The sequence below is a fragment of the Gavialis gangeticus genome, unplaced genomic scaffold (assembly GCF_001723915.1).
Source record: "Gavialis gangeticus isolate Ggan-Ray unplaced genomic scaffold, GavGan_comp1, whole genome shotgun sequence".
NCBI lineage: Eukaryota > Metazoa > Chordata > Crocodylia > Gavialidae > Gavialis > Gavialis gangeticus.
Genome location: NW_017729034.1, coordinates 84614229 through 84621124, shown reverse-complemented (window position 1 = coordinate 84621124; position 6896 = coordinate 84614229). Strand labels below are relative to the sequence as shown.

Sequence of the window (6896 nt, the reverse complement as noted above, 5' to 3'; positions counted from 1 at the left end):
GGATTCTTCCATTAAAGTGGGAACTCCATCTTCTGCAAGCTTTACTATAAAACATAATGGCCTGCAAATGAGGATCTCAAAAGTCAAATCCACCTGCCTTACAGAAGAAATGGTGTGGTCTGAAAACTGTTACCCCTAATATGCATTTAAAGATATTTGAATGATTAATAAAGACAACTTCTACTTGTGAAAATTAGATGCCACAATTGTTCTTTCTATTCTTCACTCATACCACTTAACATGAAGATTTGTTTTTTTCATTTATGGATATTCTTTGCCTCTTATCCCTTTCACCTTTATCCATCTTACTCATCCCTTTGTATTTGAGCTTCACCCTCCATGATACTGGAGTGCAAGTAAGAGGGATAAGAGCTCATGAATCTTCCAGCTCATTAACTGCTAGGAAGGTTTCCTCGGTCTTTATAACCTCAGCATGTACTGGGTTTACTTCAGGGGTGGTATATGTGCAGTCTGATCTGTATGGAGAAGCAATAATGGAGTAGAATAGATTTGATGCTGGTAAAATCTTGAGAGATGTCAGCTGCGAAACCCTATGAAGTTTCTCTTAAATGTGTGTAAATTTGGGCATTTTGGAGGTTTACTAGTTTATCAAATTTGGGGCAGTTATTGCAGGTGATACAAAGGTGACAGTGTGGCCAGAAATACAATTCCTTGACCCCCAAAACTGGAGTTGCTGGAATGTTAATGAAGCATTTTTAAATGAATAAACAATATATTTTCCTTAAACCTGCCTTCAGAAATGGTGGAAACCATTTATCTTGAAACACCTGGTATGTGAAATTCAGTCTGAATAGTTTAATTATGATAAAATTTTAAGCAAATGAAAACAGTCGTATAAGAGGGAGTGTCAGGCAACAACTTGAGTACCTGTGCTGCCTGTAAATGACTGGCAGAGTACAGCTCATTCCATACATACCTGGGGCCTGATACAATGCCTACTAAAATTAAAAAAAACTCCCATTGACTTCAATTAATGTTGTATCAAGGCCTTATTCTCTGTTCTTGCTACAGTCCGTCATGTAAGAGGGCATCAGTTCACCACATGACCTGAACACTCAGTGTAATATACAACCACTAGAATTAATGGTCTCCTGTTTCTCTGTCACTCAAAGTTTATTTTATAGAGTAGCATTGATTGGATAAGGGGGATATGGAACAAAAGTTGATGTTTTGGTGGAGGTTCAAATAACATTTATTTTCCCAAACCTGGGTCCAATTTATATAATATTCCCTTTGATACATATGGTTAGAGCTGTTTGCCATTACAGACATTCAGTTTCTTGTGGGATCATAGAACCATAGGAAAGTGGTGCCAGAAGGACCTCATAAAGGTCATCTAGTCCAGCCCCCTACTCAAGGCAGGATCATCCCTCACTAAACCATCCCAGCCAAGCGTCTGTCTAACCTGCTTTTGAAAGTTTCCAAAGATGGAGATTCCACAACTTCTTTAGGTAGCCTGTTCCAATGCTTGATCATGCTCATAGTCAGAAAGTTCCTTCTAGCCTCCAGCCTAAATTTTCCCTGCTGCAGCTTGAGGCCATTGCTGCTAGTCCTGTCCCCTATAGCCACAGAGAAAAGCCCATCTCCATTTTCTCTGTAATCATCCTTCAGGTATTTGAAAACTGTTAACAAATTCCCTCAGTCTTCTCTTCTCTAGGCTAAATAAACTTAGTTCTTTCAGCCTGTTCTCATAAGTCTTGTCTCCCAGGCGCCTGATTAATGTTGTTGTCCTGTGCTGGATTCATTCCACACTGTCCACATACTTCTTGAAGTGTGGGGCCCAAAACTGGACACTGTACTCCAGGGGAGGCCTCACTAGTGCTGAACAGAGCTTAAGAATCACATCCTTTGATTGACTAGTGGTGCATTTTCTCCATCTTCCACCCTGCAGAGATGGCCAAGCCAGTGTAGACGTTGCTGTTTGAGTAGTGCAGTGATGGTTGGCTTTGGCAATGACCTCTCTATTGGTGATTCTGTCTTGCCACTTGATGTCAAGGATGTGTTGAAAACTGCATAGGTGGAAGCTGTTTAGGTTCTTTTCTTGATATTCATATGTTGACTGTGTCTTTGTACACAAACAGCTTAGTTTTGATTGTGAGTTTTGCATTGTTCCATACTCATTTGGAGAGTTTACCGAAAGTGGTAACTACTTTTCCAATGTGCACATTTAGCAATTTTTCCAGTGATTGGTTGACACTCACTGTGGATACAGGGTAGCAGAATTTGTTCACTGCCTCAAGTGGTGTTGCCAAGGCTGATAGATGGTGACTGGTGAACCACCCTGTCCTAGAACAACAGTCTTCTCGATGCTGATGGTCAGAGCAAACATCCTGCAAGAATGGGAGAGGTGATTCATGAGTATTTGTAGGTGGATTTCTTCATGGCTGGGAAGTGCAGCATTGTCAGTAAAAAGGAGCTCCCTAATAAGTATGTGCCTCACTTTTATCTTGGCCTTAAACACTTGAGATTGCAGAGTTTGCCATCTGATCTTGTGAAAGGTACATGCCTTCCTTCAAGTCATCAAAAGCGTAATACACCAGCCTAGAAAAGAAGATGCCAAAGAATGTGGATGCCAGAGCACAACCTTGCTTCACTCTTCATTGCAAACCTTTCAGAAGTCGATCCATCAAACTGAACTGTGGCCTGCATGTGTTCATGGAAGGAGTGTATCATGCTGAATAACATTGCAGGGCATTCAGTCTTTACCAGGACCTTGAACAACCCTGCTCTGCTGACAGTGTTGAAAGCTTTCATCAGGTCAACAAATACTTATTTTGTTCTCTGAATTTTTCTTGCAGTTGTAGTAAGGATGCTATCATGTCCACTGTAGATCTCCCTGCTCTGTGAATCTACACTGTGATTCTGGGTAGACGCAGTCAGCAAGTTGTTGCAAGTGTTTCAAGATGAGTCTAGCAAAAGCCTTTCCTGTGATGCTGAGGAAGAAGATGCCCCTATAGTTGTTGTAGTCACCCTTACCTGCCTTGTTCTTGTAGAGAGTGATGAAGTTAAGCATCATCACGCATGACTTGGAGTTCTTCATCTTCCTTCCAGCAGCACACTAGGAGTTGGTGAAGGTGTGGTAGCAGGCTAGCTTTCCTGCACTTGAGAAACTGTTCTGGGATGCCATCCTCCCCTCGTGCTTTTCCGCTTGCTAGGGAGTCTCTGGCTTTGCTAAGTTCTTCACCTGTAGCTTCTTTGTTTAGCTGTGCCAGTACAGCTAGAGCTGGAAGTTGATCCAGTGCCTCTTCTGAGATGTCTGTTTCATGGAAGTAAATCTCGATGTTCGACCCAGCATGACATCTGCTTGTTCTTGTTAGTGATTTTTACTTTGTCATCTTGAGACTTGAAGGGGACAACATTAGTGACAGTTGGGCCAGGAGCTTTTTTCAGGCCATACATAACTCACAGGTTTCCTCTGTCTGAGGAAAACTGTATCTCTTGACATAGGTCAGTTTAGTACTGGCTTGTGCAGTGTTTGGCTGTTTTCTATATCATTGCCCTGGCATGTTTCAGCTTAGCCTTGTAACTTTCTGTTGGATTCTGGTTGTTTCAGGTAGGCTATGTTCTTAGCTTCAACAAGTGGTACCATCTCTTCCAAGTGTGCCTCAAACCAGTTTTTATTTGACAATTTCTTTTTCCCAGATACTTCTATGGCTGTTTCCTGGATGACTGTCCTTAGTCCATTCCAAGTTCCTTCAACATTTGCAGTTGGTGCTTTTGCAGACGTAGCTAGCTCAAAGGTCAGATTTCATAGATTTCATAGACATTAGGGCTGGAAGGGACCTCAGAAGATCTTCGAGTCCAGCCCCGTGCCCCAGGGGCAAGAAGTCAGCAGGGGTCATAGCATCCCAGCAAGATAAACATCCAAATTTCTCTTGAAGGCATTCAAAGTAGGTGCTTGAACCACCTCCGGCGGCAGTCTATTCCAGACCTTGGGGACTCGGACAGTAAAGATGTTCTTCCTTATGTCCAGCCTGAAACGGTCCTGGAAGAGTTTGTGAGCATTTGACCTTGTCATCCCTTGGAGCACTCTGGCGAACAGATGTTCCCCCAGATCCTGGTGAGTAGTACCCCTTATAAACTTACAGGCAGCCATCAGATCACCCCTGAGGCTGCGCTTTTTCAGCTGAAGTGTTCCATGGCTCTCAGCCTCTCATCATAAGGTCTGTTTTCCTGACCTCCGATCATGCATGCGGCTCTCCTCTAGATTCTCTTAAGCTTCTCCACATCCTTTTTGAATGATGTCCTGGGATTTGTCTGATCCTTTGAAATTCAAGGCACTTGCTTTGGACTTCTGTGCTGTGTATGTTAATTCTTGGCTGACTCTTATGCTTGCCTCTATGCAGCTTCTTTGGTATCACTTTCACTTTTCTGCTGATAAGGGAGTGGTCTGTGTCAGAATCTGCACTGTGATAAATGTGGGTGTATAGTACACTGGGCAGGTCTTTTCTTCTGGTGGTCATGAGGTCTTATTGATGGCAGTGGCCAGATCGTGGGTATCTCCATGGTACTTTTTGATGCTCTTTTCCTACAAAGTAGGTGTTAGTGATACGCAGGTGGTTTAAGGTGCAGAGTTCGAGAAGACATTGGCTATTTTCATTCATTTTCCTGATGCGGTGGTGTCCCAGGCAGGTTGGCCAAGAGTCAGGAACTGCACCTTCTCAAGCATTAAAATCCCCTGGGAGGAGAAGCCTCTTGTTTGATGGTAGCTGCTGAATGACTTGTTGCAGACCATCATAGAAGTTGTCTTTACCATCTGAACTTGCCTGTAAGGTTGGTGCATAGGTGCTAATGATGTTAACAAAACCGTCAGTTGATTGTAGTTAGAGTGAGATGATGCAATCTGATGTTCCAGTGGGGGTCTCAATGGTTTTGACCAACCTTTTACAAATTGCATATCCAACCCCATGTAGGTGAGTATCTTCTTCAGTCTTACTTTCCCAGAAAAAGGTGTAGTTGTCCTCATGAATGGGGACTGAGTTAGTTAATCTGGTCTCCTGGAAGACTGCAATGTCAACATTAAGTTTTTGCAGCTCTGGATCAATCATTGTGGCCTTCTGGGTATTATCTGTCATAATCTATAAATTCTCATTTGTGTCAAGACACATCGTCCTGACATTGTAGCTTCCCAGCTGGAAGGTTTTAATATTTCTTCTCTTGTTGCCTGGTCCTTGATTTTCAATCTGTTTTTTACTTTTGGTCTAGCCCTACACACCAAATGAGGCAGGTAGACCATGGCAGGTTAGCACCTTACTGGCTGGGGTCATCCAGGTAAGGTGGGTGGTAGCTGACCAGTGGAACACAATTGGTTCCTCCCACTGACAAAGGTGACCCACGGGACTCTACTCCTACACCAGTTGAGTTGATCTTATAACCCATGGCTGCCCTCTCTCCCAGGAGAAACCAATGTCTGTTTATGTTCTTTTCTGAGATAAGCCATTATGCAATCCTCCAGCATCCCAGGGTGCTTTACTCCCTCCCACCCCACCAGAGGAGGGACTACAACACAGCCCTTTACAATTCCACAGAGTGCTGCAGGGACACACAGGCCGACTCTGAGCAGTCTGGGTCAGCCATCAAAGCTGCTCTGTACACTGCTGTCATCTGTCTCTGGGCAGACTAAGGGAGCGTGCAGAGCACCCTGACATGTTCACAGGGCCCTCTAGCTGTGCAGTGTCAGCACTGCAAGCTCTCTGCTCTTCAGGGTTCAAAATAAATGTCTATTCAGGGATTTCTGGGTAAGTTTTTCTACCAAGAGAACAAACCTTGGAGAAATCTTTCAGATCATTTGAATGTGTGAACTCAGCCTTTGACAATTCTATTATGATGTAATACAGCATGTAATGTAATTGGAAAATTGTTTTAGTGATGACACTGAGGTATGATGCAGGCTGGATTTTTCAATCAGCCAATTAAATGCTATTACATAGTCCATATAATAGTGTTTTTTTAAAAACAAAATTAGTAATTGCCTGAAAATATGATGCTGAAATATCAATGGGATAATGACTTCTATTTTGTTTTATCTGTGTATAAAAAGAAATGTATAGACCATGTGTAGATGAAACAAGGGGTGTGTGTGCATGACATTTTAACGCAGGCTAAATGCTTTTGCACTGCTTTAATGATGTTAGTGTTTGCATGCCTTGGCAGCATATTGCACATTCCAGCCACTATAGGAAATTCAGCAGCGTAATGTGCCTTAAATGACTTGGGACTGCTCCAACAGCTATAGAGTGAAGCACCAGGCTCCATGCAGCTCAGGGGCTCTGCAGGAAGTCCTGCAGCAGCCTGGGAAGGCAGGCTCCACCCAAAAAAAGGGGCGAGCCTGATTTCCACCCCCCTCTCCGCGCCCCCACGAGCTGCGCGGGGGCCCAGTGCTTACCTCTGCAACTGCGGTGTCCCCCGGGAGCGCCTGAGCTAGGTGCCTCCCAGTGCCGGAGAGGCAGGTAAGTGCAGGGTGTGTGCACAACGCAATTTAAGTGCCCTAAATTGAAGCGGTGAATTTAAAAACCCACCATGTCAATTTAGGGCCCCCATTTCATCTATACATGCCCACAGATGGTAAACTAGGGCAACTTCGTGGTTTATTTTTAATGTCTTTATCAATTTTTTCTAAAAAACATAGCTGGAATAGTAGCCTAAACAAAGAGGCAATATCAGATAATAAGTGAAGTAATATTTATAAATAAAATGTTGTAATAGATATATAACCTACTCTGTAGTATGTTTTTCATATTTAACAAATTGCTTCCTGGTCTGTTTTACTCTGCCAAAGATGACATATTTAATCTGTTAGGTTTCCATGACAATCATCTAATTTAATCTCCTGTGATTTAATTATAGTTTCATAGTTTCTAGGGTCGGAAGGGACC

At 43.1% G+C, this 6896-nt stretch overlaps 1 protein-coding gene across 1 annotated transcript in view; it reads left to right on the top strand.

Moving 5' to 3' along the window:
• ADGB (androglobin) overlaps positions 1-6896 on the top strand; it is a 360063-nt gene that overhangs the window by 130545 nt on the left and 222622 nt on the right. The gene's annotated exons all lie outside the window — the stretch shown is intronic.